The 23359-nt window shown below is 39.1% G+C and overlaps 1 pseudogene across 1 annotated transcript in view; it reads right to left on the bottom strand.

The window, feature by feature from the left end:
* LOC704505 (rho GTPase-activating protein 7-like) overlaps positions 1-10404 on the bottom strand; it is a 30903-nt pseudogene extending 20499 nt beyond the window's left edge. Inside the window, exons 1-2 of the transcript XR_013418439.1 lie at positions 10374-10404; positions 4937-5018 (exon numbers count right to left, since the gene is read on the bottom strand). The product of XR_013418439.1 is annotated as a rho GTPase-activating protein 7-like (transcript). The remainder of the gene's footprint in view (positions 1-4936; positions 5019-10373) is intronic.
* Between the last annotated feature and the right edge of the window lie 12955 nt (positions 10405-23359).

The raw sequence follows: 23359 nt of genomic DNA, 5'->3' as shown, positions 1-23359 counted from the left end.
AGGCACCGCGCCCAGCCATCTGTGTTCCTTTCTAACATAAATATTAATGGTAGTAATAAATGAAAGCAACTTATATCCTAAGGGATTCCTCACACAGTGGCTGAAATGCTGGTTTCATAACCCATCTGTCCAGAAACCCGGGCCTTTCCCATCCCTCTAAGAACCCTCCCAGGCTGGGCTCCACAGGAATGTGTCCCTCTTATCTCCTGGGCAACTTGTACCCTGCTCTGAAGAGGGAGGAGCACAAGGCTGGCCTATCGAAGGTTCAAGAGCTTCTCTGCATGGAGCTGCAGGAACCCCGATAAAAGCACAGCAGGTGGGGACCTGGGCCCCATTGTATTCAAAGTAAAAACAGGCCAAAAACAGAGAAGAGAAGAGGGAGAAGGGGGAAAGAAACAATTTTCCAAGTAAGACTCTCACAAAAATGGTTACAATTCTTAAAGATATTTTCTTGGAATCTGTACAATTGCTTTAAAAAAAATTATATGCTACTCCCAGCCTTTCCTTTTCTTTCTTTCTTTTTTTTTTTTTTTTTTTGAGATAGAGTCACTCAGGCTGGAATGCAATGGTGCTATCATGGCTCCCTAGAGCCTGGACCTCCTGGGCTCACAGGATCCTCCCACCTCAGCCTCCCAAGTAGCTGGGACTACAGGTATGCGCCATCATGCCTGCTTAATTTTTTTTTGTTTTTTATAGAAATGAGGTCTTGCCATGTTGCCCAGGATGGTCTCCAACTCCTGGAGGCTCAAGTGAGTCTCCCATCTTGGCCTCCCAAATTGCTGGGATTACAGGCGTGAGCCACTGTGCCCGGCTACATGCTTCCCTTTTAACAGACCAGAAATTGTGACAAAGTTAAAATCTGCTCTAAGGTAGGCTGCTGAGCATGGCTCAGGCATCTGACGGGCTGCTCTACAACAAAGTGCATACTGCAGATGACAGTGTGGAAATCTATTTTTCATTATACAACTGTCACTTAAAGTACACATAATTCTTTGCTGTGTTTATAGAAGGAGTCATTTTTAATTCCCAAGGAAAATAGCAATTTGGAATCGTTTTTAGAAGCTTTAGAAAGGTAAGCAATAGAAAGAACATTTCACAAGAGGTATCCTTGTAGTGAATCATAGTTCACAATACTACCTGCACATGCTTCAAGACAAAGTGAATCACTCCTCCAGGATTACTATTGAGTATAGCTCTCATAATCTTGGCCTTACCACTGGAATTGCATTATACAGTAAAGCTAGCAAGATCAGGCCAAAGCCACTTCTCCAAGCCACTTCTCTCATGTATCTCCAAGGGCAGATATATGAACCCCTTGCAGAGTGAATGTAAAAATGCTGGTAGCAATCTAAATCCAAAAAACCTATAGTCCCACACTTGTAACTTTTGGTTTAAGACAATGTCATTGCTCTCAGAAAACCCATTAAGTCTACAAGTCTTCTTGCCCTGAGTAGAAAAAGAAGCCCCTGCTTACTTCTTGGCCAAAGGAGCTGTAAGATCTGTAAATGTCACAGGTACATGAACACTCTAAACTAAGAATAATGCTAGAGTATATATGAGATCGCTTATAAGATCCCTGCATAAAATATGGTCCAGTACAAGAGGAGGAGGTAGGCGGGAAAGATTTTGTAAAATGTTTAAGCTGAATTTCTGCAACCATATTACCACATGTATTTAAAATCAACTGTTCAGAAAATATCAACAAGGCAAAGACAAAAGTCTATAAAAAGTCTGTCAGTCTAGAGAGAACTTCCAAATCACAGGGCAAAATTTCAAATAATACTGTAGCTTCATTATTTGCTGGCCCTTGAATTCCATAGGCCAAAGGTATTTGGAAGAGGCAGGTCTAGCAAATGAAGTGACTATCACATGATCAGTACAACAAGTATCTCAACTACATTATGCGGCTGACAGCTCAGAACTTGTAATGTGTTTTAAAGAAAGGTGCTGGCTGGGCGCAGTGGCTCACGCCTGTAATCCCAGCACTTTGGGAGGCCAAGGCGGGTGGATCAGGAGTTCAAGACCAGCCCGGCCAATATGGTAAAACCCCATCTCTACTAAAAAAATATACGAAAAATTAGCTGGGCCTGGTGGCGGGTGCCTGTAATCCCAGCTACTTAGGGGGCTGAGGCAGAGAATTGCTTGAACCTGGGAGGCGGAGGTTACAGTGAGTCAAGATTGCGCCACTGCACTCCAGCCTGGGTGACAGAGCGAGACTCCATCTCAAAAATAAATAAATAAATAAATAAATAAATAAATAAATAAATAAAATAATGGAAGGTGCTTGAAATACACCTAATAGAGGTCCCTTTTCTTCCGAACATTTGTTTAGGCCTCTCAAAAGGGGCATCATTTTCATGAAAAGTCCATTTATGTGAACTTGGGGATAAGAGCCCTGGGGTTTTCCATTACAAGCCAGTTGATGACTATTACTGTGTTCTGAAGAATTTCCTTTTTTAAAAAAGAAAATCCAACCCTAGGCCTTTCTGTACTTACTCAAATTTGGGCCTGATAATTTAAGTTTTAAAGTGCTCTGACATCCATCACTGCATTTCCTATGAGGTGTTATTCTATGCAGGAGAGAAAACTGAAGTCCAACTAGCATATCTGGCAGAGTCTGCTTCTTCTAGGCTTTTCTTTTTGCCAAAGATCTAGCAGCACAGATTTATTTGCTCCAAAGAAAGGTGGCTTCCCAAAAGGTACTCAGAGCCAGTGTAAATTGCAAAGTACAGAGGATGCTTTTTCTCCCAGAAATGGAAAACAACATTTCACAAACTGATATTCTGAGAAAGCATTCAAGAATTTAATCATGACCCTTTGGACTGAAATGCTGCAGTGATATTTTTACGACCCAAGAATTCCTAAGCTATTGCTGCTGTCCAGAGCACCCACTCTCTAACTGGCTTAAAATGTATGAAATGACGTAATGCTTAAATATTTCCTAAGATGCATCTCAGAAGTGACCTCATGCATATGCATGATCACCAGTGATGGATTGAAAACAGATTAATTCTGCTCCACAGCTAAGCACGAAAACATTAAAAAAATGTCTGGAGTAGTTCATATTCCAGATGCGGACTCCTTCCCCTCCCGAAACTGCATCTGTGACATTTTCTTCATTCCCAATGACATAGTTATGATATTACACTCCATAGTGAAGTTCTTGGAATTAGCTTTCTTTCAGAAAATGGGTACATACCCTGTACATTTCTATCAGCCATTTAATTGGACTAGAAAAGTGACAGTATTTCTGTGGTTAAGAGGACTCTTTGTTTTTCCCTCTCTTAAACCATGAGAACTAGTCTAGTCTGTATACTATTCTAAATATCCCATCTATCTGCCCCAAACCACTGCTTACTTTGGCTGCTTCAAATAACACTGTATTATATGAGAAAGGCAGAAAACAGAACTACCACTGCTTTCTTTGTCTACAAAGAGGAAAGAAATACTGGATGTCATTTTACCTTCATGATGTTTTTCCAAATTAAAAAAAAAAAATACTGAGACGGGGTGTGGTGGCTCACTCCTTTAATCCCTGCACTTTGGGAGGCCGAGATGGGTGATTGCTTGAGCCCAGGAGCAAGACCAGCCTGAGCAACATGGCAAGACTGCATCTCTACAAAAAATACAAAAATTAGCTGGGTATGGTGGTGTGCATCTGTAGTCCCAGCTATTCCAGAGGCTGCAGTGGGAGGATCACGTGTAGCTGGGAGGTCAAGGCTGCCATGAACCATGATTGTGCCACCGCACTCCAGCCTGGGCGACAGAGTGAGACCTTGTCTTTAAAACAAAACAAAACAAAACACACACACACACACACACACACAGGCTGGGTGCGGTGGCTCACGCCTATAATCCCTGGACTTTGGGAGGCTGAGGCAGGTCAATTACCTGAAGTTAGGAGTTTGAGACCATCCCGGCCAACATGGTGAAACCCAGCCTCTACTAAAAATACAAAAAATTAGCTGGGCGTGATGGTGGGCGCCTGTAATCCCAGCTACTTGGGAGGCTGAGGCAGGAGATTTACCTGAACCCGGGAGGTGGAGGTTGCAGTGAGCCAAGACCGCGCCATTGCACTCCAGCCTGGGCAACGAGAATGAAACTCCTTCTCAAAAAAAACAGAAACAAAAACAAAAACAGAAAAACCCTGAAATTAAAATAATACTTATTTAGTTTCATAATCAAATCAAACTATGTGAATTTTGTCTGTGTATAATTTTTTCCCCCGGAATTCAGCTTTTAGGGATTTTAGTTTTTGAGAAAAATTAGAAAGGATGAAAAATGTCATGAAGAGCTTGAAAGGATTATCAGCGTCCCATCATTGTCTGCTACAGGTTTTATTACCTCCACCTCACTAAAACCTACAAGCTGCCTCTTAGCTTGAAGACCCCAAAGCACAACCATCAAGAATTTCTGACAGTTTTATTCAATTTCACATCATTTAACTGCCTGTCGCCTATATGTTAAAGACCACGCTGAGTTATTTTATAGCCTTATTTCATCCTATCATTATTTTATACAAGGGAAAACTGAAGAGGTTGAGAGGAGCTTTCCTGGAATGCAAGCGATGCTCCTGTCTTTATACGCCACCCCCCATTTATTCCTCTGAACATGCTAAATTTCCATCCTACCCTTTTAGGAAACCTTAATCCAAGTTTCCTAACCACCTTAGAGTTGTTACTTGTTACACCAATTATATCATATCAAATATGGAATGCTATTATTTGAGTACTTCCTAGGACAGTGTGGATGCTATTTTAATGGAAATACTAAATAACAATATTTTACTTAATTTTTAATTAAAAGGTCTACGATCGCTATATGGCTTGCCAATAAAGACCTAACACAATTAGCAAGAACAAAAGCAAACAAAGCCCATCTTAGTGATAAGTACTGTGTTCTTAAAAAATAAAAAAGGAAAACACTCTCCATTTACCTGCATAGAGCCTCAATGGCATCTCTGTCCAAAAAATCATGCTCTCTCTTGACCAAGGAAATATAGATGGGGAACAAGAAATCTATAAGAAAAATAAACAAATGTATTTGTTGAGTGCCTATAACCCAGTTTGCCAAATAGCCAAGTTTACCAAAGCGGGGAAGAAACTCTTCAGCACTGTACTAAGCACCTCCTGTAGGGCGCCTCATTCCCCATCAAGTTCTACGGGACAATAAGGCAATTCAAGCCAATCCTGCATCACTGTCCTAAAGGACCTTCACCTTTAAAGTGGTGGAAACTCAAAATATTGCTTCTGGTCAAGAAGTGGTTCAGAACATGGTTTTTGTTTTGTTTTGTTTCGTTTTTTTGAGACGGAGTCTCGCTCTGTCGCCCAGGCTGGAGTGCAGTGGCCGGATCTCAGCTCACTGCAAGCTCCGCCTCCCGGGTTCACGCCATTCTCCTCCTCAGCCTCCCGAGTAGCTGGGACTACAGGCGCCCGCCACCTCGCCTGGCTAGTTTTTTGTATTTTTTAGTAGAGATGGGGGTTTCACCGTGTTAGCCAGGATGGTCTCGATCTCCTGACCTCGTGATCCCCCCGTCTCGTTCTCCCAAAGTGCTGAGATTACAGGCTTGAGCCACCTCGCCTGGCCCAGAACATTGTTATACCCTTAAACAAACCAGCGGGCAATAAGCCTCCAGTATAAATTATAATATAAGCCACAATGACTGTCAGAAGAATGCTGCCTTTTAATGTGGCTGGGCCGTGTGTATGTGCGTATCTTTGCTCACGTGTGATCAGGGAAAAGGTCACAGAAGAAAAACTGAGCCACAGAAAGATCTAGAGAACAATGAAAAGTGGTAGGAAATGGAATGTAGTCCACTCACGTGGCATCAAGAGCTAAGGAGAATTCAAGATAGGCTTTTTTAAAAACAAATATTAGCACTGCAATATGGCCTCATAGGAAATGATATAACTCCCCTAAAAAGAAAGGGTTGGCTATAAAGTTGCTATAGAACAGCAGAATCTCAACTCCTTTAATCTGTAGAAGAGTTCATTCCATTCTCTCAAGACAATGAAGAAGTTGTATCAGAATTGAAAACCACAGAGGGGGAAAACAGTCAACTCAATGGAGGAATTCCTTTCTCCGGATGGCCTAAAAAGATCCCTTGGTAAGTAAATATACCCAAGAAAAGCAGAGTGGAAGTAGCCACTGTGGAAATTTACAACAGCTCTGAAATTGCCACTGGATAAAGGCAAGTTATCACCCTCTTGGAGTTCCAGTTATGAGGGCAAATCATGGGCCTCCTCAGTAGAATGCTACTACAGTACCAGGAGGAGGAGTGTCTCGGTGTGGGGTAACTCTTTGGACCAGACCTGGGTGAAATCAGTCATCACAGCAGGAAACTAGAATCACCACAAGCTAAAAAATTCTCTTTGGCTGGGCACTGCGGCTCACATCTCTAATCCCAGCACTTTGGGAGGCCAAGGAGAGAAGATCATTTGAGCTCAGGAGTTTGAGACCAGCCTAGGCAGCATGGCGAGACACTGTCTCTACAAAAAAATTTAAAAAAAATTTTTTTGGGCATAGTGGCACGCGCCTGTGGTCTCAGCTACATGGGATGGTGAGGTGGAAGATCACCTGAGCCCCAGAGTTTGAGGCTGCAGTGAACTCTCATTATACCATTGCACTTCAGGCTGGATGACAGAGTGAGACCCTGTCTGAAAAAAATAAATAAAAAATAAAACATCCCTTTGGCCTTCAAAATGGCTAATGCCACACAGCGGAATAAACATGGCTGTCAGCAGTTTTGGAGATGCAGGTAATTAGTCCTGTTTCAGTTCTTGTGGGTACATAACTGTTCATTATGTTTTTATTATTTCTTATGATCACTGGTTTTATGGAATGATATAGAATTCCTTATTCTTAGTAATCTATTTTCTAGAGATAATATATCAGAATGAATATAAACTTGGAGTCTATCCTTTATTTTCTGAAGGCTAGAGTTGGATTACCGACATTGTTCCCTAAATGATAATATAGGCAGACCAAGGAAGTGGCTAGTCCAAAGATTTATGAATATACAAAATTTAGTATCACAGAATTACATTTCTTCACTAATTTATAGACCAAGTCTCTCTTAGACAAATGATTAGTGGAACCATTATAATGGAAATAGAAAGATTTATAGTCAATGCAAACTGGAGCATTACTAAATGAAGCAAGACAGGTTGTAACACTGTTTGAAGGTTGTGACACTGTATTTTTGTTTGTTTGTTTGTTTGTTTTTAAGTTTTTAAAATAGAGATGCAGTCTCACTATGTCGGCCAGGTTGGCCTTGAACTCCTGGCCTCAAGCGATCCTCCCACCTCAGCCTCCCAAAGTGCTGGGATGACAGGCATGAGCCACCATTCCTGGCCTGTATTTCACTGTGAATACACACCAAGATGAAATAACAGAGCTGATATTAAGGAATATTTTTTAATATTTACACAGTATAACATCAGATGTATAAATGTAAAGTGAAATTTTCACATGCTTGTTACCTATATGTGAGAAAGTAACTATATTATTTTAGGAATTTCTAAGTTAGTATACACAGAGCAATATTTCAGATTCCTTTTCTAATCCAAATTAACAATTTTTAAAAAAATCTGGTAGGTATTAAATGCAAGTGAGGAGTGAAAGAATTAAATCAGTAATTTTATTTGCCTGGACTGGCTTTTAAAAGATGATAGTTTACTGATGTACAGAAGACGTTCTCTGAATTCAACTTCCACTGTGGGTTGAAAGGCAGGAAGTATAAATTGCCAAGTACCCAAATCAAGCTAAACACGGGGACATGTGTGGGTTGGTATGGCATGTATGGTGTATGTACTCACCCAGCACACGGTGGCAGGAAAAACGGGGAGGCGACAGCCCAGAACAATATGCAGTATTCCCCAAAAATAGGCTTACGCTTCAAAAGACTTGGGAACATGAGGGGACCCCAAATGTAACCTGTGCAAATGCACCCTGTGGTTTAGGATTAGGAAAGAAGTGACACAGGGACTGGAATTGGGTCTTAGCAAACATACATATCACAAGAAAGTGCTACCTGGCAGCAAATCAATGCCAAAAATGAGCATAATTGAAGAAAACTTAATTTCTAAATAGGAGAACAAAAGGACAGCCGCTTTGGTGTCACTGCCAATGCAGTTATCTTTCCTTGTCTCCGGTAGAGCTATGAATTGAAAATCCAATAGAATGCTGGTCCCCCTTCCCCCAAAGCCCTTTTAAATGTTAATAGGTTAAAACTTCTCTCTAAAGGAAAGACAAGCAACTCCACCAAAATAAGCATGCAAGTTAATAAAAATAAATTGGTTGGAAATATTCTCTGGAATGAAGAAACTAAGATATTTTACACAGTCCAACAATAAAACAATTCAGAATCCATCTTCTTGGAAAAAAATATCATACAATCAATCTAGGCTGCATAAGGAAGACCGGGTATTCTAACTTGAGAATCACTTTACTATTCACCCAACCTTTGTTTGAAAGTTACCCATAAAACGCATTAGTTCATAGCTGTAATTATTTTAAACTGACTTCATATAGAGAATAATGAAACTCCCACTTAAATGAGCAGCCTAGGCCAGGCGTAGTGGCTCATGTCTGTAATCCCAGCATTTTGGGAGGCCAAGGTGGGTGGATCACCTGAGGTCAGGAGTTCAAGACCAGCTTGGCCAACATGGTAAAACCCTGGCTCTACTAAAAACACAAAAATTAGCCGGGCATGGTGGCACACACCTGTAACCCCAGCTACTCAGGTGGTTGAGGCAGGTGAATCACTTGAACCCAGGAGGCAGAGGTTGCAGTGAGCCAAGATCGCACCACTGTATTCCAGCCAGGGCAACAGAGCAAGACTCTGTCTCAAAACAAACAAATAAATAAATGAACAGCCCATTTATCTTGACATGCATGGAGCGTGAGCACTCCCCACGGTATGCAGAAGCTGAGAGAATGATCTCAGTATCCAAGAAATCCCCAGGGCACCGCTAAGAAAATGAGATGGTAAGAATTCAGCCCAGATCCTATATTTTTTTTTAACCATTTTTCTCAATTGAAAAACTGAATGCCACAGAAAACATAATATTCATTAAAAGACGACCTAGAGAAAAGTGAGATGCCCAATTACAAATGGTGGGAAAGGTATCTGCAACACATGACCAATGAAAGATTAGCATTTAGAATAAAAAGAGCTCTTATAAATCACGCAGAGAAGCATAATGTGAGCAAACAAATGTGGCCAAGTGACATGAATAAATGCTTCTTACCATTAAGGATTAGGGAAATGGCAGTCAAAATCTGTACATCATTTTATATCCATTTGGTTGGCAAAAATTAAAGTCTGACAATATCAAGTGTTGAGGGAATGTGGATACATAGATTGGTAAGAGTGAAAATCGGCACACGCACTTTCGAAAAACTTGCATTGTAAAATTGAACATACATATTCTTTATTACCCAGTAATTCTGCTCCTAGGGATAGAAGTGAGATGAATTATTATGCATGTACCACAAAAGATAGATGCAAGAATGTTCACAACAGCACAGCTTATAAAAGCAAAACAGAGAAAGCCAAAATACCTGCCAACCAGAGTGTGGATGTGAATAAACTGTGGTTTCTTGTGTAATACACAATGGTGTATTACACAGGAGCCAAAGCAAATGAGTAACAGGCCATACAGTATAGAAGAATCTTTTTTTTTTTTTTTTTTTTTTGAGAGGGAGGGTCGCTCTGTCGCCCCGGGCTGGAGTGCAGTGGCCGGATCTCAGCTCACTGCAAGCTCCGCCTCCCGGGTTTACGCCATTCTCCTACCTCAGCCTCCCGAGTAGCTGGGACTACAGACGCCCGCCACCTCGCCCAGCTAGTTTTTTGTATTTTTTAGTAGAGACGGGGTTTCACCGTGTTAGCCAGGATGGTCTTGATCTCCTGACCTCGTGATCCGCCCGTCTCGGCCTCCCAAAGTGCTGGGATTACAGGCTTGAGCCACCGCGCCGGGCAGAAGAATCTTAACAATACAATATGAAGTGAAAAATAAAAACCCCAAGAGATTACATACAGCACAGTACCCTCTTTATAAAGGTAAAAATAACTTTGTAAAAATGTACTTTTCAGGAAATGCAATAGAATTATATATAAAAAAAGGAAGAAAATGATAGTCTTCAGGATGCTGATTACTTTAGGCAGGGAGTGGCAGATGGGGGAGTGGCAGGCGGCAGACGGGGGAGTGGCATGGGCGTGTTATCAAGGTGCTAGTTTTTGTTTTCAGTGGTGGGGGTCTTGCATGCTTACTACATTTTTTTTTTTAAATAAAACGTTTAAACTATAAAACTGCTGAAAATAAGTCACAGATCAGTAATGTTCGCGAACAAAGGATTACGATTATGCCAACTTTTAAAAAATGGCATTCCCAGCTTATCTTCATAAAGTTGTGCATACTGGGGGAAACCAGTTGCCCATAGCCAATCACAAGCTTCCTTGGCTTCAATTTCTAGAACAGAATTAGAAGAAAAACAAAATTAGCCGTGTGTACCTCAGCATGCTTATTTTCCCTGAATAAGCTTTGATTTTATGATACAAGCAAAACACGACTACCGTAGAAAATACGGAGAAGCAAACAGACATACACGTTTAATTCAAATGGTTTACATTTTGTATGCGTCTTTTCTGATTATTTTCACACGTACATGAGGGTGTATTTTCCCTTTACGAAAAGTAAAAATGGGGTCCTGGGAGCAAGTTACTCATTTTGTGCTGCTTCTGAAGTGCTCTGATTACAAATGGTTATGAAAATAAGGCATCATGAGAAAGTTGAAGAGAGATTAAATAACTCATTTTAAGCCTGGCCGGCCTATTATACTACTTTTCACTTCAACAAAAGGCCACAAAGTACCTCCACCAACATGCTAAAATAGAATTTATCTGAGTAAAGTCACAGGCTTTCTGACACCCAGGGGTTGGGTGCTTCAAAAGCCCCTGACCTTGCGTTGTCTCACTGTTGAGTGCTCAGGTACTCATCGGGTATTAATCCAGTAGGAGAGGCCCAGGCTGTCACGGAACATGGAGGGCACAAAGTCAGTAAATCCCACAATCTTGGCAGGCAGAAATGGCTAATAAAGCTTCTACCTCCCTGTGGTTTAACATCTTGTAGATAGTATCCATAAACAGAAAGGCCAAGAGCAACTGACATACTGTGTTAAAACTCACTGGAGCACATATTTACAATCCTGTTACAACTGACTCCTAGGACCTCCTCAGGTTTGTAAATGCACCAATCAGTGCTCTGTGTCTGGCTATTCTAGTGGGGACTTGGAGAACTTTTGTGTCTAGCTAAAGGATTGTAAATGCACCAATCAGCACTCTGTGTCTAGCTCAAGGTTTGTAAACACACCAATCAGCAACCTGTGTCTAGCTCAAGGTTTGTAAATGCACCAATCAGCACCCTGTCAAAACAGACCAATCAGCTCTCTGTAAAATGGGCCAATCAGCTCTCTGTAAAATGAACCAATAAGTAGGATGTGGGTGGGGACAGATAAGGGAATAAAAGCAGGCTGCCTGAAGCCTGGTAGACTTGCTGGGTGGCTAGATCCAGAAGAGAGATAACAATTACTACACTTCAGCTCTCAGGAAGCCCCATCCATAGAGAAAAGGGGGAGGCTGCCACATCAAGGGAACACCCCATGGGACAAAAGAATCTGAACAACAGCGTTCAGCCCTAGGCCTTCCCTTTAACAGAGCCTACTAAAATGAGAAGGAACCAGAAAACCACCTCTGGTAATATGACAAAACGTTGGTTAACACCCTCCAAAAATCACAATAGCTCACCAGCAATGGACCCAAACCAAGAAGAATCCCCTATTTATCTGAAACATAACTCAGGAACTTAGTTATTAAGCTAATCAGGGAGGCACCAGAGAAAGGTGAAGCCCAACGTAAGGAAATCCAAAAAAAAAAAAGATACAAGAAGTGAAGGGAAAACTATTTAATGAAATAGATAGATAGCATAAATAAAAAGCAATCAAAACTTCTGTAAACAAAGGACACACAGAAATGCAAAGTGCTCTGGAAAGTCACAGCAATCACAGTGATAGAATCAAATAAGAAGAATTCAGAGCTCAAAGACAAGGTATTTGAATTAACCCAATCCAACAAAGACAAAGGAAAAAAAATAAGGAAATATAAACAAAGCCCACCTGAGAATCAGATCAAGAACTCAACCCATTTTACAATAGCTGCAAAAAAAAAAAAAAAAAAAAAAAAAAAAAAAAAAACAAAAAACTTAGGAATATACCTAATCAAGGAGGTGAAAGACCTCTACAAGGAAAACTACACAGTGCTGCTGAAAGAAATCATAGGTAACACAAACAAAGGGAAACACATTCCATGCTCATGGATGGGTAGAAACAATAATGTGAAAATGACCATACTGCCAAAAGCAATCTACAAATTGAATGCAATTCCTATCAAAATACTACAATCATTCCTCACAGAATTAGAAAAAACAATTCTAAAATTCATATGGAACCAAAAAAGAGCCTGTATAACCAAAGCAAGATTAAGTAAAAATAACAAATCTGGAGGCATTATACTACCTAATTTCAAGCTATGCTACATATTCACCAAAACACCATGGTACTGATATAAAAATAAGCACACAGACCAATGGAACAGAATAGAGAACCCAGAAATTAACCCAAATACTTACAGTCAACTGATTCTTTGAAAAAGCAAACAAAAACATAAAGTGGGGAAAGGACACCCTTTTCAACAAATGGTGCTGAGACGGTTGCCTAGCCATATGTAGGAGAATGAAATTGGATCCTCATTTCCCACCTTATAGAAATCAACTCAAGATAGATTAAGAACTTAAACCTAAGACCTGAAACCATAAAAATCCTAGAAGATAACATTGGAAAAACCCTTCTAGACATTGGCTTAGGCAAAGAGTTCATGACCAAGAACCCAAAAGCAAATACAATAAAAACAAAGACAAATAGGTGGTACTTAATTAAACTAAAGAGCTTTTTCATGGCAAAAGGAACAGTCAGCAGAGTAAACAGAAAACCCACAGAGTGGAAGAAAATCTTCACAATCTATACACCTGACAAAGGACTAACATCCAGAATCTACAATGAACTCAAACAAATCAGCAACAAAAAAACAATCTCATCAAAAAGTGGGCTAAGGACATGAACAGACAATTCTCAAAAGAAGATATACAAATGTCCCAAAAAAATGAAAAAATGCTCAACATTACCAACGATCAGGGAAATCAAAATCAAAATCATAATGCAATATCACATTACTCCTGTAATAATGGCCATAATCAAAAAAATAAAAAAATAGTAGATGTTGGCATGGATGCGGTGAACAGGGAACACGTCTACACTGCTGATGGGAATGTAAACTAGTATAATCACTATGGAAAACAGTGTGGAGATTTCTTTAAAAACTAGAAGTAGAACTACCATCTGATCCAGCAATCTCACTACTGGGTATCTACCCAGAGAAAAAGTCATTAAATGAAAAAGATACTTGCACATGCATGTTTATAGCAGCACAACTTGCAAATGCAAAAACATGAAACCAACCCAAATGTCCATCAATCAAAGAGTGGATAGAGAAACTGTATATATACAATGGAATACTACTCAGCCATAAAAATGAATGAATTAATGGCATTTGCAGCAACCTGGATGAGACTGGAGACTATTATTCTAAGTGAAGTAACTCAGGAATGGAAAACCAAACATCGTATGTTCACACTTATAAGTGGCAGCTAAGCTATGAGGATGCAAAGGCATAAAAATGACACAATGCACTTTGGGGACTCAAGGGGAAAGGGTGGGAAGGGGTGAGGGATAAAACACAACAAATAGGGTTCAATGCACATTGTTTGGGTGATGGGTGCACCAAAATCTCACAAATCACCACTAAAGAAATTATTTGTAACCAAACACCACCTGTTCCCCAATAATCTATGGAAATTTAAAAAAGTTAAAAGCAAACAAATATATAATAATAAACCAAAAAAATGTCATCTAAATGCCCACAAGTAACAAGCATCCACAAGGATAGAGCCTAGCTAAAGTTTCATATCTCTATACTTTAGTAGTTCACAACTGGGGAACTACTAAATGTCCCCAGGGGACATGAGGCAATGTTTGGAGATATTTTTGGTTATCACAACTTGGGAGCAGAGGTAGTGCTACTAGCATCTAGTGGGTAGCCAGGAATGCTGCTAAACATCCTACGATGCAATGTCAACAGCACCGAGAATTATCCAGTCCAAACTGTCAATAGCACCAATACTGAGACATTGCCACACAGATAGAAGCCTTTGTTTAAAAATCCCTCCCTGGGTCAAACAACTATGATCAGAATAGCAAGATCAAGGACAATGAAGGAGTGACGTCTGTAAGGAATCGCTCCGAAGGGGACAATGTATTAGAATAGAAAATGATTAGCCTAATATGTCCAGATAACACAGAGCACCCTTTTTTTGGCTATCACATATTGTTTTTTCTCATACCTCCATCCTTAGGACCTCTACGTGACTGAAAGTTAATATGTTCTAATCTCTACGTGTTTCTCTTTTTTTTTCTTACGGATTATATTAATATACACACAGAATAGAATAGAATAATGTATACATCACCCAGCTTTACAAAATATCAACATTGGGTCATTTTTCATTCACCTAGGCTTCTACCACTTTTTTATTAGTTTTCCTAGGGTCTCTAAAAGCAAATCTCAGACAACATATTATTTCATTCATTAATATTTCAGTTTCTCCCCTATATATTTACTGCTGAAGAAAGATGTTCAGGATGAACTGGGTATGATCAACTTAGTAGTGGGCAATGATACAAAGAAATGAATCAGATCAAGCAAGGAGGCGAGAGGAAAGACCAAACGAAGATCCCAGATCCAGACAGGAAGAAAAGTAAGCCCTTTATGTCTACAAGAAGTGAGCCAAGGGATGCACACCAAAATATGGTAAAGGCCAAAGCATTTATGGTAGCTGCAATCAGATAAAGATCCAATAGCTAAGACCCATACAGAAACTAAGGCAGAGTGAGATGAGATCACATAGATGACAATGATAAGCCAAGTGTCGGGATCAGGAATGTTAGTAAGTCCCAATGCTACTGCCAACTCTAACAATTTGATAGCTACATGTAGTGCTACAGTAAGGATTCTGGCACTCCAAGGAGTGGGAAAAATCCAGGATGAGTGGGGGAATAGGCAAATGGTAGCAACTATGCCACAGAGTTGTCCTATATTATCTGGGACTAAAGTAATAACACCTGAAGAGGGAGCAAAGCTTCCACGTAAAAGGCAAGTGATACCTGAAAATCCAGGAGGCCACGTTGAAGTCTAGTCTGCTCCTTGGCATTCTGCCTATTCCCTATGTAGGTTTCCCTGCATTCACAAGTTTGGTCAAAAAATACTTAGAACCTAAGAGCTACATACCTTTCAAGTGTGCTATTACTATGTCAAAATAAAAGTCGGACGCTAAGACTCCACATATGTGCTTATGGGAAGGATTTTAAACCACTGGTTTAAATCAAAGATGCTCAACTCATAAACATACAGACCAGAGAAAAGACATGTACACCTGCTCTTCTGGTATTCAATCTCCAAAGAGCAGCCTGAATATTCTTTTCAAAATTCAAATATGATCATACCATTCCTTGCTTAAAACCCTTCAGTAATTCTCACTTTTCTCCCAAATGAAGTCCCAAATCCTAGCACAGCCTGACTTGGCCCTTACCCACTTTCCTTCCTCTAATGGCACAGCACTCTGCCTTACTCTCCATCCACATTGGCCTTATCTTCCTTTCTCAAATAAGAATTATGCTCTTGTTATGCTCCAGGCACTGTGTTAAGCACTTTACATACATTCCATTTAATCCCCTCAAAATCTTATGGCATAAGTATAATTATTGTCTCAACAAGAGAGGCAAGTGCCTTGCCATGAAAGAGCCACATAGTGTCTAATAAAAGCTTCACTACACATGCTTCAACTATAGCCTTCTGCAACAGAGATTTGTCAAAAGTGTAAGAAATTTGATTTTAGATCACAAGTAAGCACTAGTCTCAAATCATTGGGTTTTTTTTTTTTATTAAGTTAGCTATAAAAATACAGTAATGCCCCCACTTAACCCAGGTAAGACCTCTGATCATCTGTAGCTTTGAACTAGAAGTTGGCTTAAAAAAAGAAATAAAAAGGCTAAAAGGTCTATAGTGAAATCCATGAACGTTATATGATAGGACAAGCAGAGTTGCATGCAGGCTCCAACAATTAGGTGAACCATATCGTGGTAAATTACATGTGGACACAATGGCCAGTGAGAGTAAGAGCTGCTAGACAATTTAGAGAGTAGGCCAGATCTTGTCTTCTTTATATTTCTTCTGTATGATCAGAAAGTATTTGATTTTAATAAGTGATAATATAATGCACTTAACAATGTGTCAATGCATCACAGCTTAATTCAATATTTGAGATTCATAAATCTAACCCTGAATCAAATAGGACTTAAGTTGGGAAAGTATTGTGCAAATGTTTTCATTCTAAATAATTAAAATGTAAGTTTTTATTCTTACAGGTTTAAGCTTAAGTTTTTAAAATTCTGCATTATCTCTATGATACTGGTTAAATGGAGTGTTATTCTGCAGTATAATGGCTAGTCATCTACAAAAACGTAAAAGCACAATTTCTTTGAGAATTCATTGTCCTAAGTATGGGACATAAGTCTTTTCTGTTAACGGAGACATATATGAAGTCTGCATCTGTGTTGGAAAGTGTGTGTATAAGTTAAAACACAAAGCATGAATAATTTAGAACCATTTTATAAATCTCAGGAAGTGAACAAATCTTATAAATTTTAGATTCATTTATTGAGGAAAACAATATATGTTGACTTCTTTTCTCTGTGCTATTTCCAACTTTAACAATCATATTATATATGTGCATGTATGTTTTTAATATTTATTGCTTTTCTAATTGCAAAAGTACTGAAAATTCCTTGTACATACTTTTGAAAATGAAGAAAAGGGCAGAGAAAAATTTTAAAGACCAGAACCCAAAGATGACTATTCTGCTAAAAACTCTGACATATATTCTTCCAGATTATATACCTATATATAGAGAGAGTATATATTCCCTTTTATAAAACTATGAAAATATTGTAAAAATTTTTGTATAATTTTTAGAAGTGTAACACTTATCTTTCCGTGTTCTTAACTATTTTTCTGGAACAAGGCTTTTAAATAGCTATGTGTGTATTTTTATTGTAACCTAACTCAATACTTTTTTGAACATTGTGGAATATAAAATATAAATACTAAACCTCCTAGCATAGTATTAGTTTAATCTGATTTTTATCATTATTAAAAGGCAAAACAACTTACCTTCTATTGTAAATTAGAATAATTTGAAATATGAGACTTGAATTTAATTACATATTCAAATTATTTAATGGATCAAGAACTCTATAACATTCAGATTTTTCAACCAAATAATATGGTATTCTGAAATCATGGAACCAAAAGTATATTATCACAGGTTTTAAAATATGATGATTAGATTGATGAGGATTGTAAAGACTTTCTTTTACATAAGAAAAATAAATAGCTCACAGAATTCAGAGCCAATCAGTATTGATTTTAAGTGGATTCTTTATGAGGGAGGAAAATCATAATTCTCCAAAAGAAGCAGAAGAGGAAATGACAGAGCATGTAAATTACAGTAATTTTTAAAGCTTTGTATTTTGAAATAATTTAAGATTTACAGAAGTGTTACACAGAAGGTACCGCTTCCTTTTATATTCCCATCTTAATATTTTACATAATCATGGTACATATATCAATACTTAAGTTATTGAAATGGGTACACTATTAACCAAAGTTCAGATTTCATCAGTTTTTCCAATAATGCCCTTTTTCTGTTCCAGGATCCAAAGCAGGTTACTATGTTGTACTTAGACTTGATATCGCCTTAGTTTCCTCCAGTCTCTGAGAGTCCCTCTGCCTTTCCTTGTTTTTTCATGACTTTATAACTTTTGAAGAGCACTGCTGTGGTGTATATTTTATAGACTGTTTCACAATTTGGGCTTGTTTGATGTTTTCTCATGATTATACCAGGGTTAGGAATCCTTGACAAGAATTCTATACAGATGAAGTACCCCTCTCATCACATCACACTTGGAAGTACATATCAGTATGACTTATTACTGGTGATGGTAAATGATACGGTTTGGATCTGTGTCCCATCCAAATCTCATGTTTAACTGTAATCCCCAGTGTTGGAGCTGGGGCCTGGTAGTAGGTGACTGGATCATGGAGGCAGTTTCTCATAAATGATTTAGCACCATCCCTTCCATCCTGTTCTTGTGAGAGTGAGTGAGTTACCATGAGATCTGGTTGTTTAAAAATGTGTAGCACCTCCTCTTCTCTCTCTTCCTCCTGCTCCAGCCATGTGAAGATGCCTGCTCCAGCTTTGCCTTCCACCATGAGTAAAAGCTCCCTGAGACCTCCCCAGAAGATGTTGCCATGCTTGCTGTATACCCTGCAGAACCATTAGCCAACTAAATCTCCTTTTTTTTTTTTTTGAGACTGAGTCTTGCTCTGTCGCCCGGGCTGGAGTGCAGTGGCCGGATCTCAGCTCACTGCAAGCTCTGCCTCCCAGGTTTACGCCATTCTCCTCCTCAGCCTCCCGAGTAGCTGGGACTACAGGCGCCCGCCACCTCGCCCAGCTAGTTTTTTTTGTATTTTTTTAGTAGAGACGGGGTTTCACCATGTTAGCCAGGATGGTCTCGATCTCCTGACCTCGTGATCCGCCCGTCTCGGCCTCCCAAAGTGCTGGGATTACAGGCTTGAGTCACCGCGCCCGGCCTAAATCTCCTTTCTTAAAAATTCCCAGTCTACAGGCTGAGACAGAATTGCTTGAACCGGGAGGCAGAGTGTTGCAGTGAGCCGAGATCGCGCCACTGCACTCCAGACTGGGCCGAAAGAGTGAGACTCCGTCTCAAAAAAAAAAAGAAAGAAAAAGAAAAAAAAGTTACCCAGTCTCATGTATTTCTTTAGAGCAATGTGAGAACAGACTAAACAGTAACCTTGATCACTTGATTAAGATAACGTCAGCCAGGTTTCTGACTATAGTTACTAATTTTCCCTTTCCGTATTATTTTCATTAGAAATTACTAAATCTAGACTACACTAAAGAAGGCAAAATTAAGCACTGCCTCCTGAAGGGGAGAGAATCTAACACTTTATGAAATCCAAGGTATGTATTTTTTCCTTTCATGCTTATGCTTTTAGTGTCGTATCTAAGAAATAGTTGCCTAATCAAAGATCATGAAGATGTGTGCCTGTTTTTTTTTCTAAGAATTGTATAGCTTGAGCTCTTACATTTACATCTTTGATCCATTTTAAGTTTTGCATTTAGGTAAGGGTTCAACTCAACCTTATTTACTTGCATATAGATATCCAGTTGTCCCAGCACCACTTTTAAAAAAAGGCTATTCTTTCCCAATTGAATTTTCTTGGAATCCTTGTTGAAAATCAATTAATTATAAATGTAAGGTTTATTTCTGGATTCTCAATTCTATTCCACTGATCAATGTATCTGTCCTTAAACCAACACCACATTGCTTTGACTACTGTTGTTTTCTAGTAAGTTTTGAAATTGAGAAGTGTTCTGTGCTGAACTTTGTTTTTCTTTTTCAAGATTATTTTGGCTATTATTGCTTCCTTGCATTTTCATATGAATTTTAAGATTACCTTGTCAATTCCAGCAAAAAGGGGTATCTGGGATTTTGATAGGATTGCACTGAATCTATAGATCAATTTGAAGACTATTGTCCTCTAAACAAGTCTAAGTCTTCCAATCCATGTCTTTCTTATTTTGGTATTTTTTTATATGGTGCTTTTAAGTTTTCACTGTGCAATTCTCACAAGTTTTTGTAAAATTCATTCCTATTTTATTCTTTTCAATACTCTCATAAATGAAATTAACTTCTTAAATCCATTTTTGGTTTATCTATTGCTAAAAAATAGAAGTATATAATTGAATCTTGCATATTATGTATCCTACAACATTGCTAAAATTATTAGTTCTGATAATTTGTGTGTGTATGTATTCCTTACAATTTTCTATACACAAGATCATGTCATCTATAAATATAGTTTCACTTCTTCCCTTCTGATCTGGATGCCTTATATATCTCTTTCTTAATTTCCCTGGCTTGCTCCTTCAGTACAATGTTAAATAGCAGTGATTAGAGTGGACATCATTGTCTTTTATTCCTAGTGTTAAGGGTAAAGCTATCAGTTTTTCACCATTAAGTAAAATGTTAGTCCGTTTTTTCACAGTTGCCCTTTATCAGGTTAAGGAAGTTCGCTCATATTCAAGTATTTTTATCAGGATAAATTGAATTGCTTCAAATGCCTTTTCTGCATCTTTTGAGATGATTGTGTGATTTTCATCCTTTATTCTATTAATGTGATCTGTTATACTGATTGTTTTTTGCATTTGTATTTTATATTATATTTGATTGGTATATTGAACTAATCTTGCATTCCTAGGATAAACCCTGATCGGTCATAGTATATAATCCTTCTTATATGTTGCTGAATTCTATTTGCTAATATTTCGTTGAAGATTTTAAGCTCTATATTCATAGGAGTATTGGTTGGTAGTTTTCTTTTCTTGTGATGTATTTGTTAATTTTAGTATCAAAATAACACTGGCTTTATAGAATGATTTGGGAAGTGTTCCCTCCTCTTCTAGCCCTTATAAAAGCAGAGCTATTAAAATGTTATAAGATTTTTTGTAGCCATCTAGCACTCAGAATTTGAGTGGAGAAAAGATAATTACGGAAAGGATTTGCAGGAGGCTTTTGGCCATGTTACAATAACTAGTATTGGACTTACCCTCCAGTATAAACAATTATGAAAACAGACAAAATATACCATTGCCTGTTCTTTTAAGAAAACATAGCCAGTAGAACAAAAAGGAAACACATCAAAAGTATTTGCGAAGAGGATTTCCATGAAGACAGCTGTCCTATAATTTCGAGCCACTGCAAGAGTATGGGTGGTATCTGTGCTTTACCCCAAGCCTAGAGAGACTTAAGAAAAAAACAAAAAAGCCTGTAAAATTTCTCATGTATTCCCTGCCATTGGGAGCCACAGTCTTTTGTTGCATAACTTGCTCCTGAGATGGAGAGGGCTACATTTGGGAACTAAATGCATTCCCCTCCGATGGCTAATAAAAATGTGTGAATCTTGAAGCCAAAATATGGAACCCATGGAGATACGCTGGCCTGAGATGATTCAAACCAAGATCCTATACAAAAGGAATACCAAACACCCTGTTATATTCTGTCAATAGGAGCACTCAGAGGAGACTAGAGGGAAGGAAGAGGGAGAAAAGAACTTGCTATTTCCTGTATACTTCCTATTGCTCTCAGCATCACCCAGCAATGATACTTCACCCTGGCAGAAACAGGTGGTACTACAGTAGCAATGGGTTGCAGTTTACACTCCCCAAACCACCCTCATTGTGTCCCTCAGAGATACCAACACCAGACGGCCAGTGCCCCTCCCCAGAGTTCCCAGCCCAGTAGCCATACTCCTGAAGTACCAACACTAATCAGGCAATGACTCCTCCTAAAAGGCCTGAGTCCCAGCTCAGGATCCTGCCTCCGAGCCTCTAAGAGTTAAAAATGCCAACTCACCTCTTACCTTTTTTACTCTCAGACTTAAAGAAGGTATCTGTTCTCGATACCAGGCTAATAATTCTATTTAAAATTCTCTATTAAAATAATTGTTATAGTTCTTGACTCCTGACCAGACTCTGACTTACTCACCTTATAAGTTTCATCATCCTCAATGGAACCTAATGTGTAACCCATAATGTGATATTATGGAATTTATCCTGAAGCCTCATGTTCCATGGGTGGTGACCACAAAGAAATTCACCTGGCATGTTACTATCCATAAAGGGTTTACACTCAGTTACTTGTTATAAATGGGTGAAGTCCTTTCCTTTAACCACTTTGAGGTTTTCCCAACGAACTATGGAAGCTCAAAATGATCTCAATACAACCTTCTCCTTTTGTTTTCACCAGTACACTTCTACAGCCCACACTTTTACTTAAGATTCTTAGGAATAGGACAGTTGCCAGGACCAATATTCCCTAAATTCTCAGAGCCACATGGGAAATTCTCTAAATGGGTCTCTTCACATCCCCATCGCTTGCTTTAAAGTCGAGGCCAGCACCACTCTCCTCACCATGGGAAAGGCAGAAGAGGAATTAATCATAAAACACTGACATCTTTCTCCCAAGAAATTCTCAATATAGGCCTCCATTTTTAAATCTCCAATGACTCTTCGTACTTTATTTACATAGTATGGAGGTGGGTGGTAGGTTAATGAGAGCAGAACTGAATTTTGGCAGCCCTTTTGCCAACCTTACATATATGGTCTACTGCTTAAGTTCAGAATGTAGATACCAGCATGTCTGAGCCTCGCCTCTTCAAGTCATCAGAAAATATTACACTTAAAATCTTGCTTATATTAGTTTGGGTGTAAACTGATCTTATGTAACAAAAGACCCCAAAATACAATAGCTCCAATAAGCTAGAAATGTGTTGCTCTCTTATGTAATATTCAGAGGTAGGCAGGTGGAGCAAAATGGTAAAGTGGCTGGCTCTGTGGGATACCCAGGAACTAGGGTCCTTCCATCTTGTTTTTCAGACGTTCCCTGAGAGTATTTCCCTTATCTCTATGAGTGAAGCTGATTCACTACAATGGTCAAGGTCCAGGCTTGAAACGAAACAGAAGGATCCACATATCCATTTTTTTAAAGCAAGACCCAGAATCTGCATTTCTAATTTCTACTCACATCCTATACATAGATAAAAGCTTAGATATGTAACCACATATATCTCTAACAAGGCTGGAAAACATCATCTCTGGCTCTTGGGTCATGCGTTCAGATGGAAATCAAGAGCTTCTGTTGCTAAAAGGAAAAATGAAATGAAAGAATGCGTGTTGAGAATAATTAGCAGATTCTGCTGACAATCACTTATATTTAAGTGCAAATTTAAAATGAATATTGAAAAAGAAATTACTGGCCGGGCTTGGTGGCTCCAGCCTGTGCCTAGCACTTTGGGAGGCCGAGGCGGGCAGATCTCAAGGTCAGGAGATGGAGACCATCCTGGCTAACACGGTGAAACCCCCTCTCTACTAAAAATACAAAAAGTTAGCGGGGCGCAGTGGCGGCACCTGTAGTCCCAGCTACTTGGAGGCTAAGAGGGGAGAATGGCCTGAACCCGGGAGGCGGAGCTTGCAGTGAGCCGAGATCG

This window comes from Macaca mulatta, chromosome 6 (genome assembly GCF_049350105.2).
Source record: "Macaca mulatta isolate MMU2019108-1 chromosome 6, T2T-MMU8v2.0, whole genome shotgun sequence".
Classification (NCBI taxonomy): domain Eukaryota; kingdom Metazoa; phylum Chordata; class Mammalia; order Primates; family Cercopithecidae; genus Macaca; species Macaca mulatta.
This window is presented reverse-complemented; position numbering and strand designations above follow the sequence as displayed.